Below are 24,040 nucleotides of genomic sequence, written 5' to 3'. Positions count from 1 at the left end.
GGAAGCCTGACGACTTGCTGGGGCCAGCACAGCCAAGAGACAGGGAGCGGGGGCTTAGAGAAGATAACCGAGCCCCAAATTCACATCCCCAAAAGCCCCTCCCCCAATCCAGGCTGCTGAGGTTTCCAGGCCTGAGCAATGAGCCCTGGGAGGGCAGCCTCCCTGCCCCAGGTGCCTCCAATAGAAGGTAAAGGGGTCAGGAGGCAGTGCTTTGCAGGGTGGGATTCACACCCGTCTGTCCACTTTGCCTGTTCTCTTCATGATCAGACGTGCTGTCTCTGGCCTTGACATCGGGCAAATGTCCCCAAGGACATGCCGAGTCAGATACAAAGGACGAAACCTCCCCCCATCCCCCAGCCCCAAACTCACCATTGATCAAGACTGACATTCACAGCCTTGAATTTCCTCTTTTTCCTGGCTTTCCCCAAAAAGGTGGCTAGGGAGGGAGGCAGCGGGGACCAGGGCTTCTGTCTAATTCATATTACGTCGTAATGCGCCTTCCCTGAAGAGTCGGAAGCATCTGGCTCCACAGCTCAGACCTGAGGCACCTCTAGCCCTGGACCCAGGGAGATTATACCATCTTGGGGCTAGTCAACAAGCATTCATCCGCCATGTGCCGGGCAGTAGGCTGAGTGCCCGGGAACCGAAAAGAAGCAAAAGAAGACCTTGGCTTGAGGCTCTCACCTTCTACTGGGGGAGACAACGTGCCAGCCACGGACGGCCAAGCCAGATACAGACGAGACAAATGGGATATGATCACGGAGGGAAGGCCCAGAGATGGACAGCTGCCAAAGACCCTGCAGAAGGCGGCCTTTTATCTGGGACTCGTAGGAAGCCCAGAGGCTCAGCTGAGGAGTAGGGGGCCTCCGGGCGGGGCAGCGGGCAGCCAGGGCAAATGGGAGGTGCGCTGCCATGTGTGCGGAATGAAATGAAACAGTAGCAGAGGCTGAGTGAGCAAAGGCTGACGTCTGTAGCCAGCCTCAACTGTCCCACGGGCGCCCAGTGCGCCCTGCTTCCTGGCCTCCGTCGAGCATCCCCTTCTCCTAATGCGGCCTTTCTGGGTCCCCTAAACTGCTGGGCCCCCCACCACCCCACCGCTGCCTCAGAGCCATTTTTAGAATCGGTCTTTGTATTTACCTCCAGCTCTATTACTTTTCCCCCACCGGGAGGTGATCAGAGACATCCCTGCCCCTAAAAATCACTAATAAATGTCAGCACTGATAGAGTCCTAAGGTTTATAAAGTGCTTAACAAATGCTATCTCATTTGAGCCTCACAACAACCCCGAGAGGGAGGTGCCATTATTATTCCCATTTTACAGGTGAGGAAACTGAGGCAGATGAAGGCAAAATGACTTGCCATGAGAATCATGCAGCTAATAATTGTCTGAGTCTGGATTCGAATTCAGGTCTTCCCAAATCCAGGTTCAGCTGGGCCTCTCTACCCACTGCACCCTCCAACTACTCAGTACAGCTCCTGACACACGGTAGGCAAAGCTCATCGATAAAATGACCCTTAATCTTTCAGCCTTTACCCAATGTTTCATCCGATCCAATCTAATTTAATCCAATCTCTACAGCATTTTTTCAGCACTGATTAGCGATAAGACACTAGGCTAGGAGCTAAGGGTACAAGAGCAAAAAACTTAACAGTGCTTGTGGTCTCCAAGGGATTCAGTGTATAAACAGACAAATTTATATAGGATCACTTGAGAAGGGAGGGAGGGATAACCAGGAGAGGCTTCCAGTAGAAGATGGTACCGACACGGAGCCTTGGAGGAAGTCAAGGATGCTAAGAATCAGAGGTGAGGCAGTACCTTACACGCATGGCAACCTCCTCTGCAAAGGCTTGGAGGTAGGAAATTGATCATCCTGTATGGAACAGCAAGAGGGAATATCTTGATGGAGCAGCAAATAGGCCAGTACGGCTGAAACATAGAGTGGGGAGGAGAGTAATGACACAGAATAAGCTCAAGACAGCTGCAGGCAGCAGACAAAATTTGGCAGCGGCATAAAAAGGGAATGACTAGCTGTCACCAGTAGGTACCTCAGTGACACCCACTTCCCTCTAAAAATAGCGGTTGTTTCTTACTCTGTGCGGGCCCATTCAGAGTCTGAAATATTAAGGCATCCTGGGAATCCCAGCCCTTTCTGCTTCGTACTCTACCCTGAACCCCCAGCCTCCTTCAGTGCCTGCGGCTATTAGCTATTAACAGGAGGTAACTTGGCTCTAGGGGCAGAGAGTTACTTTCTCCAGAGGATAGAGGAGTGTGGGTTGAAGAAAAGGCTTTCACCAGCTGTTGGCTGATTTTATTTATTTTCAGCAAATATTTGTCTGTCTTTCTTCTTCTCCTCCTCCTCTCCCAACCCCAAATCAGGCAAAGCCTTGTCCTCTGGTTAACTACAATACAATTTAACATGGAAAATGCATTTCAATGTCATCTCATTTCTCTTTAGGAGGATGAGGCAGGGTTTGGGTTTTTTTTTTTTTAGGTTTTTTTTGTTTCTTTGTTTGTTTTTTGGTGAGGGAGGGATGGGGGTGGGCATTGGAAGCACTTTTTTTCTGTAAAGAATGTACATGTGCCCAACAAAACACTGGCAAACAGATAGAAGTGGTAGGGGGTTGCTCAGGGCTAGAAGGCAGCATTAGGGAGAGAAATGGAAACAGGGCCTTGGGTCACTCAGAAAACCAAGGAGCTCTGCCTGCTATGAACAAGTTAATTTAAGAAAGGCCCTGAAAGCAGGGCCTGAAGACAGACTTCTGGGGACCAGACAAATAACCAAAGGGTGACCTTGAACTTGTGTGTGTGTGTGTGTGTGTGTGTGTGTGTGTGTGTGTGTGTGTGTGTGTAGACAGTATGGGCAGATGAGTAGGTGCGAATTCATTCAACAAGCATTTATTAAGTGCCTACTGTGTGCCTGGCCCTGGTCCTGGGGCACAAAACCAGGAACCAACCAATCCCTGCCCTCAAGGAGCCAACATTCTTCTGGGGGCTGCAGCAATCTAGAATCATTATTAGAAGGCTAAAGTGTGAGGTCTTGGAAACAAGACCCAAATCAAGGGAGCTTTCAGCAGACAGAGCAGATAAAGGGAAATTAGATGCATGCAGAAAAAACCAGGATTGAAAAGGAACCAGGAGAAAAAATAGCAGAGAAGCTGCTGGAGCAAGCCCCTCTGTTCTGGGATGAAGACCTTGGCCCTCTGGGATTCCAGACAGAAACTCCCAGGATGTCCTCGTCCGGGCAGGTTCTTAAGGCAGGAAAGACCATGAGCGGGCTCTGGACATGGAACATGAGGGTTCAAATCCTGCTTCTAATGGTCACTGCCTGAAGGACCTTGCCCGAATCCCGTCATGCCCTGGGCCGAAGAACTGGGGCCACAGTCCCTCCCCTCAAGCAGCAGAGGTTCCACTGGATTCCCAGCCACCTTCTGTCATCTCCCCGATGCTCGGCACATTTCACTGTAAGTGAGTCTCCTTTGACAGAATAAACACATTCCCAAGCCAACTGTATAGCTAATCTACCCATTGGCAGTCATAGTGTCTTTACCACTGCATCACAGTGTATCGATGGCTTCTCCCATCTAAGACAGGCAGCTGGTATGCCAGTCAATAAACATTCATTAAGCACCTACTACGCGCCAACTCCATGTGCCCTCAAACTCATGCCCCTTTCCCTTTTAATAATAAAAACCACCCTGGTCTGGTCTCATGGTGCATCCAGCCTGGTAAGTGTCTGAAGGTGACTGTCTCAACCTCTCCCCACAACTTGCTTCCCAGAAGTGGGTAAAGCCGTTGGAAGAACGCTAAAATGGGAGTCATTTGAGTCTCCTAGCCTCAGGCTTCTCATCTGCAAAATGAAGCTAAGTAATAATAGCCCTGCCCACCTCAGAGGGATATATCCTGTGTGTATGAGGGCAGCCTGGGAGGTCTGAAGCATTAGGCAGATTGTGAGCACCAGGCAACCTTCCCGGACGCCCATGGATCCCACCAGGTTGTCCACAGCGTCCCGAAGCCTGCCCACGGGGACGGAGACTTACCTCTACTGCTCTTCAGGGCTGGATCAAAGGAGCGAGGCAACATCTTGTCTCCGTGGTGACAAGAGGGGGATGAGAGCTGGGGAGGGGACGGGTGAAACCTGCCCCATCTGCGGCTGGCCCCGGAGCTCAGCCTCTCTGCTAATGAAGCCTCCTGGCAGTGACATCTCCAAAGGCGAGCCGGCTCCATCGTGTGTGTGACTGAGCGAATCAGGACAGGGATGTGCGTACATGCTACAGGGTAACCTGGGGCTTGCGCTAAGGTTTCTCCATGGTAACCCACTTTCCTCTGTCTAAAAAAAAACCCTCCTAGCCAACTGTACCTGAGCCGAAGCAACACACAGCCCCCGAACCAAAATAGGGAGCTTCCTCCCCAAACACTGAGGATCCTGAGCCCAGGTGAAGGGAATGGGTGCCCCAGGCTGATGGGCTCCCAAACCACCCAACAGGACTCCCAGTGCTCACGGGGCTTTCTCTCTTTTTCTTAAAGACAGAGAAAAGAAAAGATGAAGAGGGAGGGTGGTAGAATGCCAGGAGATGGAATAAAGCCCTGAGCACCTCTGAATCAAAGACCAGAGCTTCCAAAGGGAGGTGCAGAAGACGAGGCTGCCAGAACGTCACAGGGACGGAAAACAAATCCAGGCACAAAAAGCATTTTGGCGGTGATGACTGCAGCTTCTGTCAAAGACATTCCTCCCTGAACCCCAGCCCTGGCAGGCAGTTGGTCATTAGCCCCTGTTGCCAAACCTACCTATGTGCCAGGCACTCAGTCAGGTGCTGGGACAGAGAAACAAAGCTAGAACAGACGCTGCCTTCATCCAGCTTCCATTCCTGGAGACCTGCGATGGGGGCAGACTCTACAGGTGCCCAGACAGGGCAAAACATTTAAGGAAGGTGACAATTGGGGGAGGGGACCCAGAAAGGCTTCCTGAAGGAGGGGACAGAGTTCCTAAGAGGATCCTTATATGAAACTCAGGATTCCAGGTGAAGGCAAGAAGAGAAGTCGTCCTAGGCATGAGATACAGCCTGTGCAAAGCCCAGAGAGGGGATGCCGAGTTTCAGAAACAACAAACAGGCCATTTTGGCTGGAATGAATCTCATTCCTTCAAGAAATGACCACACGCACATCCTCGCTGAGAATAAAATCCAACCTTGCTGACTAGGAGCGAGGTCTAAGACCTCTTTCATGAATCTCCCGATTAACATGAGCCAGGGGACGAAAATGAGCTCTTATTTTAATTTTTGAAAACAATCCAGCAAAATGAGCTTCAAACTACTGGTAGCATTCTATTTACAATAACGAGTCCTGTGTCCTGGACTCATGGCCCATAAAAACAAACGTTTTGCTTATCTGATTATACCAAATAACACCATACAGCATTTCTTTGTGGTGGCAAGAGACTGGAAACAAAGTGGGGGCTCAGCAGCTGAGAGACGGCAGAAAAAACTGGTGGACAAATGAAACAAAATATTATCATGCCATGAGAAAGGATGAAGAGGAGGAATTTGGAAAAACCAGAGAAAACTGGTTTGGATGATGCAGAGTAAAATGGGTGGAACAGAGAGCTGTCACATGATAACTCGATTTACGAGTGTAAAGGACTCCCTCCCCCCAAGATCTCAGGACTCAGATCAGGACCTGAGGGGGGGACTATGGCTGCACAATGAGGCATACACTGTCAGCTGCGGCCACTGTGTGTCTTTGTTCCAGGGGAAGGTTATTTGTTCTCAAGGAGGACTGGGAGTGATGGCAATGTCTTTAAAAAGCGTAAAGGCACCAAGTAAAGCATTAAAAAAAAACAAAAACAACTCTCCTAGAAGAGGCAACATACAGATATAGGGAAGAGCATTTTCATTCGCTATGGAAGGACTTGGTTGGTTTCAGATCCTGCTTCTGACCTTTACTAGCCATGTGACCTTGGGAAACTCACTTTACTTGTGTGGACCTCAGTCTTCTGATCTTGGAGCAAGAAAGGTGAGGCAGGAGTCAGTCTGGACTCAACTTCCTAACAGGCCCTGTGCTCCCAGGAACTCCCCCACATCCAGCCCCTCTGGAGCAAAGGCAGGGGGCAGCAATGCCCCTCCAAGTAGGACAAGAGATGGAGAGTCCTGGTCAGGGACAAGAGGGGACCAGGCAGAGCCCATCTCAAGGTCCAGAAATGGGGGGCAGGGGGCACACACACCCAGGAGCTTCTGGGTCTCCTTCACACACTGCGCTCACCCTTCTGCAAAGAGCACCTCAACTGGAGTGTGTGATTATAGAAACTTGGCTCCATTCCCACTCTCCTGGTTTCTGGATAACTTTTTCCTCCACTTCCCTTTCCTCTGTTTTCTTTACAAGGCCTATGGCTGCAGTGTGTGGTGTGACCCAGCAACCCCTGAGGGAGGCGAGACCAGGCGGGCAGGCCCACGATGAGCCCCAAACACAGGAAATCGGTTCCTGCTTCTCCCCTCCCCCCAAGAGCCGGCCAAAAGCTGTTTCCAAATCGGTGGATCAGAGGACAATGTGCTAACGAGGCCCCCACTCCTCCCCAGAAGCCACATCACTCCAATCACCACCAGGAAACCACATTACAGCGTGTCATCCGGTTATGGGCCGACACAGAACACCCCATGCCCTCTTCATGATGTGAGGGCTGGCTGAGCTCAGACTGGTGGCTGAAGGGTTAAGAGCTGAGATGGGGGGTGGTGGGGGGAGTCACTACGACCCCTCATTATCCGAGCTCTGAGAAAAGGACTCAAGGCAGGGGCCAGGCTTCCTGGCCCACATGGACCTAGAGGGCCTCCTTGAGACTCAGTTTCCTAATCTGTGAAATGGGAACAATATTACTCTACACCACATCCCCCACAGAATTGTGGTTAGGAAAAAAAAAGAAAAACTGGCTGAGGAATCAGAGGATCTGGGTTCAGATTCCACCTCTTATGCCTTCTACCTGTGTGACCTTGGCTAAGTCCCGTGGCCTCCACCCACATCAGTTTTGTGAAAGAGGGGGTTAGTCTAGATGGCCTGGGAGGACCCCACCCCAGCTGCTCCTAGGAACCTCCTCTGCCACCGAGCACCTGAAGGGTCTGAGTTCTCCCCTCTTGGCTTCAGTTTCCTCCTCTGTAAAATGGGTGGATTTGGTCTGGATGCCCTGGGGTGGGGGTGGATGATGATACTGGCACTTCCCTTGGGGGGAGGGGAAGGGTCCGAATATGTGATTCCATCATCCTGGGGGTCTTTCGAGGTGGAAACCCCCTCTCCACACACAGATCAGAGCCTTGTCCACCTTAGATTGTGACCTGGGGCCCTGAGAGTCACCTCGGCAGTTTGAGCCTCTGGAGGGACTCCCCCAGTCCTCCTCCTGACCCCCAAAGCCTGCCAATTACCAGCTGTGTGACCCAGAGAAGAATCTACTTCTCTCCTAGTCTGTCCAATGGGGAGGATCTGCCTTGTGGGGCTGTTGGGGGGCAAATGGGTTAGTGGATACCAAGTTCTTGGCCAGCATCAAAACAGTTGATAAATGCAGCTGTTGTTATGGCTGCTGGCGTTCCCTGGGCGGCGCTGATGGCGCTCAGTGAGCGCATCCAGTCTATCCCTGGCGAGATCCTTGGAGTGCTGCCAGACCTTTCCAGCCCATCTCAGGGCAGCTCCAAGGCCGGGCACAAAGGAGATGATGCCCACGTGGCCTGAATAAGCAGAGTGCCCTTGGCCTGGAGACTGGGAGAAAAGGGGAACAGGGCCGTGGGCTTCCTTGGGACCAACCTGGACCCAGCCTCAGGATGCTATAGTGCCACACGAAGTCACTTCTCTCCAAGCCTCAGTTTCCCTATTGGATGCTAAGCTCTATGTCTCTGCTTCTCAGATCCCTCCTTCTTTCGCTGCAGCTGAGACTCTTCAGGGGCTGATGCTTCTGGGCCAGTCACCAGCCTCAGTTGGTTCATTTGTAAAGTGGGGTTAACAAGAGCATTCACTGGTCCTGGAAGGAAGCTTTGACTTCATCTAGTGCAGAGTTTCCTGGCCTGGGCCCCCCAAACTTGTTGTGGTCATTGTATGGCTGGCTTCACCAGCCTGCCAAAGGGGTCCACAAGCCAGAAAAGGAAAAGAGGCCCTGGTCCAGTGTAACCTCCAGGATCTACCAATGAGGAGAGGGGAGATGACCTGTCTGTCCCCAGTACTGCAAATTAGAACCTAGAACCTTGATCTCCAGACTGTGTCCGTCCTCAGGCTTCTCTCCATTACATCATGTTGACCTGGAGGCCTGGATTCAAGGTCCTCAGAGATTTTGTGATGTAAGACCTAAGCTCCAGGCCCGGGCCCCTCTCCTGCCTGGCCACAGGCATGGCTGACTGAGCTCTGCATCTCTACTGCAGAGGACGCTCCCTGCCCAGTGACTTTGCTCAACTGTGTAGAACACGTGTCCAAATCACGTGACTGAAATGGACTGAGCAAAACAAAGCAAAAGTCGGGATCTGATGGGTTCTGAGTCGCCTCCCATGGGATAGCGGCGTGGGAGCGTGTGCCCTACACAGCACGTATGTCACTGCCTCTTACTGCCCGGATCAAATGTAAAATCCTCTTTCCCTTTTAAGACACTTAACCAACAGCCCCTTCCTACCTTTCTGGCTTCCTGCCCGCTCCTTGTCCAAGACACTGCAGTCCTCCGGGCCAGGGATGCCGTCTGCCTCCAGCCTCCTAGAAGCCTTCCTGACCCTGCTGAGTTCCAGCGACTTCCCTGCTTATTATCTCCTATTGATTCTGTGCTTGCTGTGGGGCTTCGTGAGACTGTGAGCTCCTGGAGGGCAGGGGCTGTCTTGTGCTTTTCTCATTCTCCCCATCGCTTAGCACAGTGCCTCACACATAGTAGGTGCTGAATAAATGCTCACTGACTTAACTTGACCAGTGTCTAACATTCACAAGGAAGAGGGAACCTGAGGTCAGTCCTGGAATCAGCAGGTGAAGAGGAGGGCACAGCTGACCTCCTGTTGGGAGCCGAGGGGAGGCTGAAGACTTCTCACCTCAGACACCGCCCAGCTGCAAAGGTGAACCCGCTTTTCCTGTTTCCTTTATTAAAGAATGCTTTATTAAAGAATGCAGAAACTGCCAGCGAGTGAGGGAGGAAGGGGGCAGCCTCTTGGGGCCTGCCTTCTTTAGATCTACTGATGTCAGCCAGGAAATCTGAGAAAATGAGTTAAGCCCTTCCATCTGAAAAGGAAACTCCCCATACAGAAAAGCAAGTAAGTGGGAAGGGAGGGAGAGACAGAGACAGAGACAGAAAGGAAAGGAGGAAGGGAAGGAAAGAAGGAAGGGAGGGAGGGAGGAAGGAAGGAAGGAAGGATTCTTTTACCTAGTATTATACTGATCAATCAAGCATTTATTAAGTCCATCCTACATGCTCAGCATTGGGGATATGAAGACCTGCCCTCAAGGAGCTTGTATTCCCCTCACCAGAGCAGAGTGATGTAATAGGAAGTGGCTTTTCTCCAGAACCAGCAGACCTGAGTTCAGATCTTGGGAACGTCCCGTATTATCATGTGGCTTTGGGTAAGTCACCTCTCTTCCCTGAGCTCCAATTTCCCCATCTATAGAATGAGGAGTTTGGGCCAGATGGTCTCTAAAGGTCCCTCTAGCTCTGAAGCCATGATTCAGCATGTCCGAAATAAACGCATAGTAACTGGGGAGTGGAGGAGGAGGAGGGCAAAGGGGAGTGGGGGAGGAGGGGGGGAGGAGGAGGAGGAGGAGAGGGAGGAGGAGGGGGAGGGGAGGAAGAGCCCAGCAGCAGCAGGAGGGAAGGGAGGGGAGGGCCCCCTGCGTTCCTGTATCAATTGAATATTTGCCAAGCCCTTGACCTAGACTTTCTACTTCGATTTAGACAAGTGCCCTATGAGGTAGTCTAATATTGTTCGCATTTTGCAAAGGAGCAGACAGGTTCGGAAAGTTTTAGTAACTTGCTCAAAGTCATACACTTTATGCTAGATGGGAGAGGCGGAGAGGCAGTTTGGAACATTCAGACAGATCCCCCTCCCCCCCTCCCCCCCTCACCGGGGCAGGAATCAATCTCTCTTCTCTCCTCCTTCTCCTTCTCTCTCTCTCTCTCTCTCTCTCTCTCTCTCTCTCTCTCTCTGTCTCTCTTTTTCTGTCTCCATATCTCTATGTGTGTGTCTGTCTTTCTCTGTCTCCCTTTCTCTTTCTATGTTTCTGTCTCTCTCTCAGTGTGGGCAAGGGGGATGAAAGAGGTTTCTTTTACAAATCTGGAAAAAATACCAATGAAAGCCCAGCCTCCTCCCAGGCAATCCTCTGCCTCAAGGGGGACACGTTTTCAGGAAACTGTTCTCCATCCGCAAAGGATGAGTTAGGCAACACTCTGAAATCAATTTTCCTTCTTCTCTTTTAAAAGAGCTGCCCCTGGAATCGATTGACCCTTTCCTTTTCTTGGGATCACCTGAACTTCTGTGTTGACCTCAGAGGTAAGAAATGCAAACTGCTTTGAAGCTCAAGAGCCCCAGGAAGTGCCCTGACACCCCAATTCACAGTTAGATGAATGCCTGGCCAGGAACCAGGATCTGGAAGCCCGAGCTGGAGCCTGGAGCCTTTGGTTCCAGGCACCTGAAGCCTTCCTTCTCTGCAGGGTCTCCTGCCTTACTGAATGCTGGCTTCAGCACAGGCTCTATGTGAGCTTCAAAGATGGTCAGTCAGGAAGCCACCTCAGAGCTTCCTTCTGCTGCCCACCTAGGGCATCCTCTTCTCCGCCTCGGTGATGCTGTTTGCAAAGTCAGCCCCGAATTTCCAGACTGGTGATAGACGGCTGATGGCTTTGTGTGAGGCAGGAAGCCCTTCCAGATGACACCAGCAGGAAAGTGAGCCATCTGAAGTCTCCCACAGGGAAGCGGCATCTTGGGGAAGAATTTGTGGGGTGAAACCAACAGGCTTCCAAGCATCACCCAGCAGGCAGGGGAAAGCTGCTTCCCTCCGATGTTAATGCAAATTTAACATTAAAGTGACTTCAAAGACCAGGCAGGATATACCCAGCTCAAACCTCCTCAATGAGAGGCTTCTCATTAGCAAGCAAGAAGCAGGCAGCCTCACTGCAGAGCTGTCCCAAGGGAAATGGAGACCAGACCCAGACTCCCCTTTTTTGGGTGACTGAGTCTTTCTCACTCATGGCTGCCAACACTCGAGCCTTAGAAAAGCTGGAAAGCATTATATGGTGGCCACAGCAGTGCCGGGAGGGGCTTGCTGAGCTCTGACCTATCAGCCCAATGGGGCATGGGGGGCAGGGGAGGACTTGGCCTCCAAGCCAGGTCCTGACCAGTGGTGGGACCTGGGGCCCAGCGCCCAACCTCCCTGGGTTCCTCTGTTGTCATTCATCCTCTGGACCTCTTAGGATCACTGGCCCATAAGGTCTCTTCCAGCTTTGTGATGCAAGGTGGTCAAGCTATCAGACTGTCCTTCCTCAAGAGCAGATGTTCTGGGGTTTCTATCACCTGCTTTGCTTGTTTTTCAAAGGTTGACCAACTCAGCAGGTCCGACAGCACATCACTATAGAATACCTTCATGAGCTTTTCTCAAGCTAGAGAGGGGAATAAAACCATTTTTCCATACCAAACTAATGATGGGAGCCATGACTGTGTCTGGGCCTCAATTCCTGCTGGAAACACGATCTCTCCCCTGGTTTGAGGCAAACAACAGTCCCGAGCTTGGCCATCGCTACCCTCACCACGCTCCTGGGAGCTCTCAGAGGCCCCTCACGGGCTAAGGAAGGAACAATGGAAGAGGAATACTTCCAGCACCACCAATCTAGGAGTGCTTTTCAAGGTGTCCACTTTCCCAGAATCCCACAGTGGGAAGGGACCTCAGCAACCTCCAGTCCCATGCACAGCCCAAAACAGATTCTCCTTTTGTATGTGCCTGACAGATGACCTTGCAGCCTCTGTCAAGGGACCCCGGGGGAAGGGGCACCTACCACCTCATGAGGCAGTGTGTCCAACTTTGGAACCATCAGGAAGCCGTCCAAGATATCAAGCCTGAAGTGGCCTTTCTGCAAGGTCTGCCCATGGCTTTTATGTCTGCCTTCTGAGGCCGAGAAGAATGGGGCTAATTAATCATGTATGATGCGTAAAAGTCACCGAAGCCCACCCTAGTGGCTGTTGTACTGAGCATTCACCCTTTTAGACTGGAAGTCTAGCGAGAGCAAGAACAGGGTCATTCACGTCTTCATATCCCACCCTGCAAGCGGGCACAGTAGGTGCTTAATAAATACATTGGATTGAATTCACATAAACGCTTCTCACCCATGGCGGAGCTAGGAGGACCCCAGATGTGGGCTGCTCCAATCCACTCCTTTTCCAGATAAGGATACCAAAGCCCTAGCCAGGGAACTTGACCAAGGTCACAAATGCAATAGAAAAAGTTTACATTCTAAGGTGCTCTAGGGTTTGCAGTCCTTTTGCCCTCAGCATGCTCTCTTTGGAGCCCCACAACAACCCTTGGGGGTGGGTTACCGTGCCAATGCTGCAGGTGTTATTATCACCATCTCCATTTTACAGATTCGGAAAGTCTGCCTGGGGTCACACAGCTGCCAGGTCTCAGAGCCAGCCTTTGAATCTCTGCCTTCCTGACTCTGTTAAGCCCCAGCCCTTGAGCACCAGGTCTTCATGGAGTCTCACCAGCTTATTGCAACAGCTTCCAACTGGGCTCTCCAAGTCATCCCTCACACTGCTGCCAAAGTCATCTTTCTCAAACCTGGATCTAATGGCCGATTCCCTACTCAGCGGCTCCAGTAACCTCTAAAATCAAATCGACAGGTCTCTGTTTAGCTTTGGAAACCCTTGACAACCCGGCCCCAGCCCCTCCCCCATCACTGGGCATTGCTGTCCCTCCTGCATGCTGGGATCCAGCCAGGCCCACCCTCTCAGTCCCTCACACTGGACACCACATTTCCCATCTCCCATGACTGGAATGTAGACCCTCCTCACTACAGAGAATCTCTCTTTTCCTTTAAGATGCAGGTCAAACCCCATCTTCTGCACGAAGTCTTTCCTGACTCCCCCAGTCGCTGGTGCCCTCCCTCTCGCAGGATCCCAGGTATGGAGCTACTTTGTACTCACTGCATAATGTATTTGGGCGGTCTCTATCTCCACACACACACCCATTGGCTTCCCCATTAGACTGGGAGCCCCTTGCAGGGAGGGATTGTTCCAATTTTTTTCTCTGTCTCCCCAGCGCCAAGCATAGTGCCTGGCAGGCAATTCGGACCTAATCAATATTTGTTGATCTGTTGATTGAGTTGAGCCTTGATCAGAGCCAAGAAGTCTAAAGGGGAGCAGGCTGAGCTGGGGGAAAGGATTTAAATGTTTAAATCAGGAGAAAGCAGGAAGAGCCGGACATGAGACTTCCCTGCCCATCGATCCTTCCTCCCTCTCAGAGCAGAGAATCAGAGCCTTGAATGGCCCTGAGCGAAGCCAGTCCTCGCTGAGCTCCAGGAGGATGACAGACTTTACCTCACCCACAGAAAGGTCACCCAGAGTCTCAGGCTCAAACCACACCAGGGCAGCTCCTCCCCATCTGGGACAGCTAATTTCGAGGATGCTTTTCCCCTTCTGTTAAGTTAGACTCCGCGCCCTGTAATTTCCACCCTTGGGTTTGAGCCCGGCCCTTTGCAGCCTAGCAGAACTGGCCAAATCTCCTTTCCACGCGGCAGCTTGAGGACAGTTCTCACGTCACCCTGATCTCTCCTCCAGGCTAAATATAGTCGGGTCCTTCACCCCTCCGCGTCCTAGCCCCCGCCTCAGGACCCGCTCTGGAAACCGCCACATCGTGCAGCTCGCTCCTGTTGTATGTATGTTATATGTGGCCACGTTGTCTCCCCAGTGGAGTGTAAGCTCCTGGAAGACAGGGACTGCTTCTGCTTTTGTCCTTGTGCCTGCTAGGGGAATCCCAGGCACTAAGAAAAATATCCAATAGAACGATCCATTGGTTTCACACACACACCCCACCCTTGCTCTTCAGCAGGGTCCTCCCATCCTAGCCTGTGCAGTTGGTTTTTTGAACCCAAATATAGGGCAAGATGATGACTTGCAGCTTTAACCAACAGCTCCACTCTATTGGTCACCATATGTATGAAGATAACCATCTCAGCTTCATGCCATCTGCAATAATTTGGCAAGGCTCAAAAACACTCAAAGGGCAGCTAGGGGCCCCAAGGTGCGCAGAGCACCAGGCCCAGAGTCAGGAAGACCCATCTTTGTGAGTTCAAATTTGGCCTCAGACACTTACAACCTGTGTGACCCTGGGCGAGTCACTTAACACTGTTTGCCTCAGTTTCCTCAACTGTAGAAATGAGCTGGAGTAGAAAATGGCACACCACTCCAGTGTCTTTGACAAGAAAACCCCAAATGGTGTCATAAAGAGTTGGACATGACTGAAAAAATGACTGAAATAACACTCATGCCTCTATCCAAAGCCCTGATAAAAATATTAGACAGGATTTGATCAAGGTCTCGGCACTATGGTGCTTCAAAATAGCTAATAATGGAGAATATTCACCTAGCACTTCGAGTTTGTAAAGCGCTTCACAAATCTTGTCTCTTGATCTTCATAACGGCCCTGGCGGTTGGTGACATCATTACTCTCCCTTTCCCAGATAGGAAAAATGTGACTGAGAGAGATTCCATGACATTAAAGAGACACTTCACACAGCCAGTAAATGTCTGAGACGGGATTTGAACTCAGGTCTTCTCCAGACTTCTAACCACTACACTACCTAACTGGCTTCAAGAAGCATTTAAGTTTTGAGCTGGACATCAGTCCATTAATCAGCTCTCTGGGACTGGTCAATCAATCCATTCGGAATGTTCCTGAATGGGGGTGCCTTCCCTCTGTGGCTAGCTCCAATTCATCCTGTATGTATCCTGTTTGTACATGAGTGTGCACATGTTGTCCCCCATCACACCGTGAGGAATGGTGGCTGACCTTTCTGGCATCCCCAGCACATAGCATAGTGCCTTATTTAGGCAAAACATCCTCAGTAAATATGCTGACATGACTGATGCTGCCCATTGAAAATTCATTCTTATTTCTGCCCCAGAAATGTCAGTCAGAGGATCAGCTCCTCTCTGCAAACCTGACCAGCAGCAGGAAAAAGAAATAGAAGTCTTCCTAACGGGTCCAGGGCACAATAAGCCTCACACCAAAGCACCCAATTCTTACCCGACCTCAGTCTCCTCCCATGGGCCTCTCGTAAAAGACTGAGATAAGCTGACCTGGTTGGCTGGATGGAGGCCAAGGTCATTCTCCCTTTCTCCTCAGCCCTGGGCATCCTGCTGACCCAGGGGGTACTGAGCCCCAGGAGCTGGACATCATCTGGGCCTGAGGAAAGCCTGGTGCCTCCACTGGCCTGCTACACTTCTCAGGCCAGAATTCAAACCCACCACAAAGGGGCCCAGGCCTGTGGTCTCCCCTTGATTTTCTCATTCTATCTGGGGGCTCAGTCACTCTCCATTCATTTCACGCTCTGCCCTCTCTCTCTCTCTGTTCCCAGTTTTGGTGACTTTCTTCTTAGCTCTCTCCTCTCAGGCTACCAGCATTTGTCCTTTCACTCCTGGGTAAAACTTGTTTGTATCCCCCTCCTTACGTCCTACAACATGTAGGTGGGAAACCCTTCTCCTCGTGGGGCCTCTCAAGGGTGAGTGCCAAAGGACCTAGAGAAGCAAATGGAAGCATCGTATGTGCTTAATAAATGCTTTATTCATTCATGTAACAGGAGGGCACAATGTTGGAATCCTGGTAGACATGAGGAATTAGAGAAACCTGGGAAGGCTTCCCTGAACTGATACTCTCATCACTGTTGTTCTGTTGTTTCTTGTATCCAATTCCCTGTAAGCCCATTTGAGTCTTGGTGGAGACACTGGAGTAGTTTGCCATTTCCTTCTCCAGTTCATTTTATAAACAAGGAAACGGAGGCAAACAGGGTGAAGTGCCTTGCCCAGAGTCATACATAGCTAGGAAGTGTCTGAGACCAGATCTGAATTCAAGTTTTCCTGATTCCAGGCCTGGCATTCTATGCACTACACTACCTAGCTGCCCCTATGAACTGACACAGAGCAAAAAACAAGACCACGATTCAGGAGACTGGGACTTATTCACCAGATCTAGAACAAAGTCCACGAAAACCCCACCAATGGGTGGTTGACCTCAGACTCCATTCAAAGACCAATCTTGGCTCAAAGACATGAAAGGAGAGCTTGGGACAGAATGTCACAAGGGGGTTGCTGGTCCCTGGGATTTGCTTAAATGTTTTTCTCTGTTTACAAAGGGGTGGGGAAGATGGTGAGATGATTTTGGGATAAAAAAAAAAAATAAATGAACAAAACTTAAAAAAATAAACTTAGGAAGTAGAGATTTCCCTCCGGTGCTGGTTCAAGCCCCACCTCCTCCGAAAGCTTCATCCATCCCAGGTCGACTTGGTAAGACTAAGTGACATTCATCCCGAAATTTTAACTTGCAAAGTGCCTTCCCTCTTGGGTTCTTAAGGGTGCCATTGCTAAAAGGATGCAGGGTGCCAGGGAAAAGGGAATAGATGGTGATAACTGGATTCAAGGGCTGCAAAGAGAAGGAAGCTTCCTAGATTGTCCAAGTTGGAGTGCTCGCTGATGGCCCGGCAGCATAGCTACATCACCCCAAGAACCTGGCAGTCCCTCCTCAGGGTGTGCCACCAGTGGCCAGAACCAGAGGCCGTTGTGGCAGCTTCTTTTCCTCTTAGACACGGAGCGCTGCCCCTCAGCCTGCCAGATAAACAGAGATCGCCCTCCCTGACCTGCCATGTTTGAAAGATGGATGATGTTGGGGCAGTCCCCGTGACTCCCCTGTCAGGACTCACCGGGATGGTCCTGAGTGACGTTGCCCATCACCCAGCTCATCACCAAACCCTGGCAGGCAGAGGAACTGGGAGAACCCTTAGAAAGCTCTCACTGCCCAGAGGACTACACTTCGTCTCAATTCTCTCCAATATTCCCAAACACCCATCACGGGACACCAGTCAGGTGGGTAGCAGCGGCTCCTCCAACGAACAAGAGCCAGCTTCTAGGGATGCTCCCTGAGCAGTCTCCCGCCCCTCCAGCTGACACACATAACGGCTGCTATGCGATGCAGCCAGGTGTTGCTGCAGCAGATAGAGTACTGGCCTTAGAACCAGAAAGATCTGAGTTCAAATCCTGCCTCAGACACTAATTAGCTGTATGATCCAGGCAAGTTGTTGAACCTTATTCAGTCTCAGTTTGCTTATCTGGAAAATGCGGATCATCAAAATAGCATCTACCTCCCAAGACCAAACGAGATGATATTGATAAAGTGCTTCGTGAATCCGAAAGTGCAATATACATGCGTACTCTCTTGTATTAACCTTGGAGCGTTATGCATACTATGCTATTATCTATATAACTATTATTCTCATCACCATCACCAGTAGCACACTGCCCAACACAGCCAATAAAAAGAAAAGAAAAGAAAAGAAGGCCACGGGACTTCTTTTTAAAGGCAAACACCCTCGGAGTGGGCAGCGGTGGCTGGATTCAGTGACCCAGCCCCACCAGCAAACCTCAGCCCTGGAGCCTGGGGGTGCACCCGACTGTCTGTACGTTAATACTAGGCCAGCAATTCCCAGACAGAAAGGCCTAAGCTCCGGTCTCCCCGCAGCCATTTAGAGAGTCCTAATTGTGGCCCCCAGACACCCCCCCACCCCAGGCCTGGGATCTGTACTGTGTCTCTGGGACCAAGCCCCTCCCCTCGGATGTTTCCCTCTTGGCTCTGCTCCCTCCGCCACCGGCTCTGCCTCAGGCTTCCTTTCAAAGGCTCGCGGGAGACCCCAGCCCAAAATAAAACAAAGCCACAATAACTTATGTGTAAAGACTCTCCCAAGCTCAGTGGCAAGTTTAAAACAACCCAAACCAGGGGAATGTTTGGAAAATCCCATCTCAAAGCTTCGGGCTGTTTCTCCAGCCCAGAACCCGCCCTCTCTGCCAGCCTTCCCAAGGGGCAGCCGCCCTCTGCTATCCGGGAACCAAGGTGGGCGTCAAATGCTCTTCAGGCCAAGGCTAGGCCTGAGGGATGAACAGAATTAAGAGCCAAGATGGCAGAAAGAGCAACCGCCTCTGCCGCTCCCTGTGGTGGGGGGCAACAGGAACCAGGAAAAATGGGGGGGGGGCAAATTAATACACAGAAAAGGACCGCGGCTCTTGGTCTGAGGACTTGGGTTCAAGGACAGCTTTTAACGCCCCCTGAGCGGCCTTGACACATCCTATAATCTCGAATTCTGCAAAAACCAAGGGGGTTTGGTGGATGCCGGTGAGGCCCCTCCCAGCCCAGGAGGACCGGGAGCCGCCCTCCTCAGTGGGTGTGTCCCAACTGAATTCTCCCGTGGGCATCTCCTGCATGGGCCCCACCCCCATCACCTCTCCCCTTCTCTCAAACACCCAGTGCCTCCTCCCCATTACTGCCTCCCTGTCACCTTGCCAGCACCCAGCATGGTGCCTGGCACACAGTAGGCACATAATAAATGCTTGTGGAATGTAGCTCCCTGAGAATAGGAACTGTTTGGCTTTTGTCTCTGGATCAGCAGTGCCTAGCCCAGTGCTTAACACACAGCAGGCGCATAATAAAGGCATGCAGATTGATGACTGATTTTGCAGCATCTGTATGAGAATCCCCTTGTCCTCCCTGGTCTCACCATCTTTGTCTTTGTCCCAAATGGCTATGCCTTGGGGTCAATCACCCCCCCTTCCTCCGCCCCCCAATCCGGGCACTGGGGATTACCTTCGCCTTGAGTAACCTTGACATTAACAACCCACCCGCACCAGACTTTTCTTCAAACCCAATTTGCTGGAAACATTCACAACAATAGACACCTGCCGCTCCACTGTGATTTTGGAAATTGCAAAAGTACAAGATCACCAGATTACAAAATTCTTTTTAAAGTTGAGGGTTAAAGAGAAGCCAGGGGCTGCCTACCTGAAGAGATGCAGGTTCCCTGCAGCTATGAAGGAGGTAGGGAAAGCCCCCAGGCCCTGATTCTGTACCAAGTGGAAGCTTGCAGCCCATCCCTGGAGACAGAAGAGGCTGTACATAGCTAGCTCCCAAGCCTGGACCAAGGGCCTCCAGGCTTTGCCCTCAGTCTGGGGAGAGGAGGCCTGTAGCCCCTCACCCAGCTGTCACTAGGGGCCTCCAGGCCCTGCCTCTGGGCTCATCTGAGATCTGCAGCCCATCTCCAGGGCCCAGAGTGGTCACTTGCACACCTGTCACCAAGACCCCCCAGGCCCTGTCTCAGTCATGGGAGAGGAGGCCTGTAGCCCCTTACCCAGCTGTCACTAGGGGCCTCCAGGCCCTGCCTCTGGGCAGAGTGGAGGCCTGCAGTCCATCCCTGGGGATAGAAGCAGTCACTTACACAGCTGTCACTGGGAGCCGCCTGGCCTGGCCTCTGGGCTCATCACAGATCTTCAGCCCCCACCAGGGATGTCTGAAGCAAGCGTGGATAGTCCAAGAAGAACTGCAGAGTCAGGCTAAGCCCCAGGCTCTCAGGAGACCCTGCCTGGGGAGGCCCCACCTGCTTGGAACGGCACAGGGCTCTTCTGTAATTCTATGCCGACCTCCCTTTTCTGTGCTCCAGAGTGGGCTGGCCCGGGGTGGCAGATACAGACCAAATAGATAACAAAGAACCTTTCACAATTAGTTTGTCCTTGTTCTCTTTCATTCCTTGGAGAAAAGCCACCATTCCAGTGTGGTAACTCCCTGCTCCTCCCCAGATACACACCAGAGCAGCGCCATCCCTTTCCTGTGCCCCATCCACGCCCACGGGGGGCCAAGAGATCTCTGAGCTGTGGGCAGAAGGGAATCTGGACCCTGTGCCAGGGAAGTGGTGAGCTCCCCATCCAGAGCTGTCTGCAAGCAGAGGTGGGGGTGACTACGAGCATTTAACTCTCAGAGTTTTTTGCAAGGATAAGATGTGCCAACACACAGAAAGCACTTTGCGAACCCCTGGCAATACATAAATACTGGCCATTTATTTCAACAGATGAGCCGGCCCAGATCTCTTTTGGCAAGAGGTGAGGCCCGCAATCACTTTGCACAATTCCCCAGTTAGAGACCAGCATTCTGGGGATGAGAAGCTCCAGAGTCCCAGCTGAGGCTACCGGAAGGTGCCGTGTGCTACAGGACACACGGACGTGGCTAACGTTGATATAGTGTCTCCCCTGTGCCAAGCACTGTGCTAAGCACTTTACAATTATCTCATTTGGTCCTCACAACAACAGTGTGAGGTAGGGGCTATTATTGGTCCCATTTTATACCTGAGGCAAACAGAGGTGAAGTGACTGCCCAGGGTCACACAGCTAATCAGTGTCTGAGGTCTTCCTGACTTCAGGGGCTCCATCCCCTGGGCTACCTAGTTGCCCTCTGATAATAATTATGATAATAACTGACATTTCTTTAGCATTTTAAGGTTGGTAAAGTACACTGCAGCTCATCTCTTTTGAGCCTCACAAGGAATTAAATAACCCAAAAGTCATCAAAATGCTGCTTGTTTTGGGGGGGAAGGAGGGGAGGCAGAAGGGGTTTGGTCCAGGGGAAGAGCTAAGCTGGCTTCATGGTTGTTGTCCCCTGGAGCTTCAGACAGAAAACAGAAAAAGGAACAATTTCTTTCCCCTCAGTCATCAGCCTCCTTCCTCATTCAGTGTTTTTCTCTAACTGTGACCATGATGCAAGCCCAGGGGTTCTTTTCTACCTCTAGCTAGCTGGGCAGCCTGCACAGCCCTGTCCTCCCTGGAGGTCCTGCCCCAGGGTCCCAGCTGACCTTTGGGGGCTGCCTCAAGCTGTCCCCCTGAGGCTTCCATTCCTTCCTTCTCTCCCCAGCACCCAGCCCAGGCCCCAGTGGTTGCCCTTGGAGTTCCTGTGCTATGGTGAGCTGAGCATCCAGATGGGGGAGGCTGCAGGGAAGGGGGTGGGGGTGGAAGTCAGGAGGATGAGTCCCAGGGTACACACAGGAAAGAGAAGTCTAGGAAGGAAAGAGGTCTCTCCTCTCTGTGCACTGGGGTATCTCGAAGGCTTGAAGAGCCAAGAGCCAAGAGCCAAGGGCCTTGGTCAGTGCAGTCACAACTTAGCACTTCTCCTTTCTGGTCGCTAAGTAAAATTAGCACCTTGGTTCCTTCCTATTTCTAACCACTTCTCTTCACTAAGGTGCTTCAACCGAGCTGACATTTCTCTGTGGCTGACGTAGCTTGAGGGGGAAGGGGCTCTCCAGCAGCTACAGGGGTCTTGGCCCAAAGCCTTTGGCTACAGTTTTGTGAATACATCAGGGAAACTGAACCAATAGAATGACAACAACTATGAATTTCAGTTCAATAAAGCAATTAGACAACTAACTGGAAAAGAATGCTTTGTTAGACAGTCCACATTCCTCAAGTGTTCAAGTAGAGGCAAGATGCCTATTTCTCAGGGAAGATTTGTGATTCCTGCCCTGGGTCGGAGGGCAGGAAGAGGCAGCAAGAGATAGACTGTCCCTTTCAACTCCATGACTTGATAACTAGGAGAGAAGTGGGGAAACACTGCAAAGGTGGGGGCAGGGATTAACGCTTCATTTCTTATGTACAATTGATCAATGAGTATTAAACTCCTGCTACGTGCTGGGCACCGTGTGGTCCGCAATATTTCTTCCTTATTTCTGTCTTCTCTATTCCTGCACAAGCTCGAGAAAGAAAAAAGAAAAACCATCATACAAGTAGAGAGCTACCTCCATAGATGAAGAAATTGGAAGGCCAGCCAGAGAACAGTTACTTACACGTGGTCCTTCTCTCATCCTCCCAACAACCTGACCAAGATGGCGCCATCGATTTACAGATGAGGAGAGAGTTTCCATGAAGTTAGGTGACCTGCCCCAAGAATCACCAAGAAGCCTTAGAGGCAGGCTGTGAGCCCAGATGTGCCTAGCTTGCCCCCCAGCACTTCATCCACTTCACTGCCCTGTTTGGTCCATGACTATCCCATAGCAACATGTGCTTTGAAAAGTTTTGCTTTGCTTTATTTTCCAGGAATGACCACAGAAACAGAGATGTAGAACAGAAGGGACTTGGAGGGGCATCTAGTACTACTCTTGCATTTTACAGATGAGGAAACAGAGACCCAAGAAAGAGAAATGACCTGCCTAAGGTCACACAGGGGGTAAGAAGCAAAGCCAGGGACTGAGCCCAGGTCCTGAAACAGTACTTAATGACAGGTTAGGCCAAGCCCCATCTAACTCTACCCGTTACTGTGTTCTCTTTGTTAGCTCACTAGGCTCGTCATTAGCTGGCTGTAGAGCAAAGACCTCATGATAGGTTAGGCAGAGCCATCTACATCCATGCTATTATTAACTCCTCTTTGTTAACCCGATAGCCCGGTTATGGGCGGAACAAAGATTCTTTCAATGAAGTTCTGTACCGGTAGCCCATTGAAAAAATAAACGAAGAGATGAGTTAGTAACTGGGATGAATTTGAGCCTGTATCCAAAGTATCTTATTTCGAGAATAAGAAAAACATTACCAACTTTATACTGCAAAACTACGCATACCCCACAATGATGGCTCAACCAAGGCTTTTTATGTAATAATATACGGACCCGAAGCCACAACCGAAAGCCCCTGTCAGACTGGCTTCTTAACCATTTACAGCATTTTCCCCATGAAACTAACCACCCCTTGCATTCTCTCCTACCCCTCCCCACCCTCCTCTCCAAGCCAGGATCATGTTTCCACAAACTCAAGCAGCAATGTCAAGCATAGTCTGTGCTCAGATTCAGATTCGGGCAGAGCCACAGGGGGAGGGAGAGACTGACTATGTCTCGGAAAAAGGAACATTTGCCCTCACTGTGGATTTCCTCCTACATTAGGAAATTACATGTGAAGAAAAGAGGATGAGAACTCTCAATAACGACAGCTCCCCATGACAGAAGACTCAAAAATGCCGAGCCAACCCTCCAGAGAGTCCTGAGCTCTAAAAACATGACGGGCACAAGGGAAGGGCTGGGAGCAGTGAAAGAGCTGGTGGATTCCACCTAGACTTTAAAATCTGCAGGTCTTGCCCGAAACTGTTCCCCTACTCCCACCCCTGGCCAGGGCAGCCTCTAGAAAGTCAAATCTCCTCCTGGACATTAGCCGGTAAAGGATTCACATAGATTCCACCATCATTCATCTCTGCCTTTGTATTTGCCTTAAGAATCTCTCCCATTCTGGGCTCCAGGTAAGCACAGGAGAGTAGCAAAAAGGCAGAGAAAAAGGTCTCTCTATACCAAGAGCAAAATCCTCCAAGACTTTTTAAGGGCAAGCAAGTCAAGCAAGCAAACTTCCTCTACATCCTAGGTGAGCGCCCTGCTTTCCTAGCAAGCTTCCAATAGGCACCGACATTTATTTATTTCCTGATCACAGCCCTGGTTGCCTGAGCCAAAGAAAATCTTAGGAATCCTAGGAGCTGCTGCTTCCTTCCTTCCCAGGGAAAAACCCAAAGGAGAGGGAACAGTGGACCTCAGTGCTCCCTGTAAGGAGAGGGAGCACAGGACATTGGTGCTCCCTGTAAGGAGAGGGAACATTGGACCTCAGTGCTCCCTATAACAATGCCATCCCTACCTTCACCTTCCACACTAAGCAGTGTAATTTATTACACACTATCTACATGGCTCATTGCCAGAATATTGGGCACCAAGGGGTGCTAGAGGGACGTCGAGTCAGCAAGCATTTATTAAGCCCCTACTGTGTACCAGGCTTTGTGCCCAGTGCTGGGGATACACAGAAAGGCAAAATCCAGTTCCTGCTCTTAAGGAGTTGACAGGCTCTCTAGAGCCAACACTAGAGAAAGAATTTAAATATGGCCTTGATAAGATGATCACATGAAGCTTGTAGAATCCTAGATTTAAGACCTGGAGGTGGCCTGTGAGGTCATCGAGTCCAACACTACTGGTTTACAGATGAGGTTAACTTTGATCACCAGCCCCCGGATATTGACATCCAGT

At 50.9% G+C, this 24,040-nt stretch overlaps 1 long non-coding RNA gene across 2 annotated transcripts; it reads left to right on the top strand.

The window, feature by feature from the left end:
• Window positions 1–8,632: 8,632 nt before the first annotated feature.
• LOC114023308 lies at window positions 8,633–17,446 on the top strand. 2 transcript variants are annotated; one of them, XR_003566772.1, is made up of 7 exons: window positions 8,633–9,056; window positions 9,466–9,558; window positions 10,412–10,481; window positions 12,561–12,818; window positions 13,023–13,098; window positions 13,755–13,848; window positions 16,063–17,446. It is a non-coding gene; the product is annotated as an uncharacterized LOC114023308 (long non-coding RNA). The 2 variants fall into 2 exon arrangements; XR_003566771.1 differs by having other exon boundaries at window positions 13,017–13,098.
• Window positions 17,447–24,040: the final 6,594 nt, after the last annotated feature.

Source organism: Vombatus ursinus, unplaced genomic scaffold, assembly GCF_900497805.2.
Source record: "Vombatus ursinus unplaced genomic scaffold, bare-nosed wombat genome assembly UNPS02014817.1, whole genome shotgun sequence".
Taxonomy (NCBI): Eukaryota; Metazoa; Chordata; class Mammalia; order Diprotodontia; family Vombatidae; genus Vombatus; species Vombatus ursinus.
This window is presented reverse-complemented; position numbering and strand designations above follow the sequence as displayed.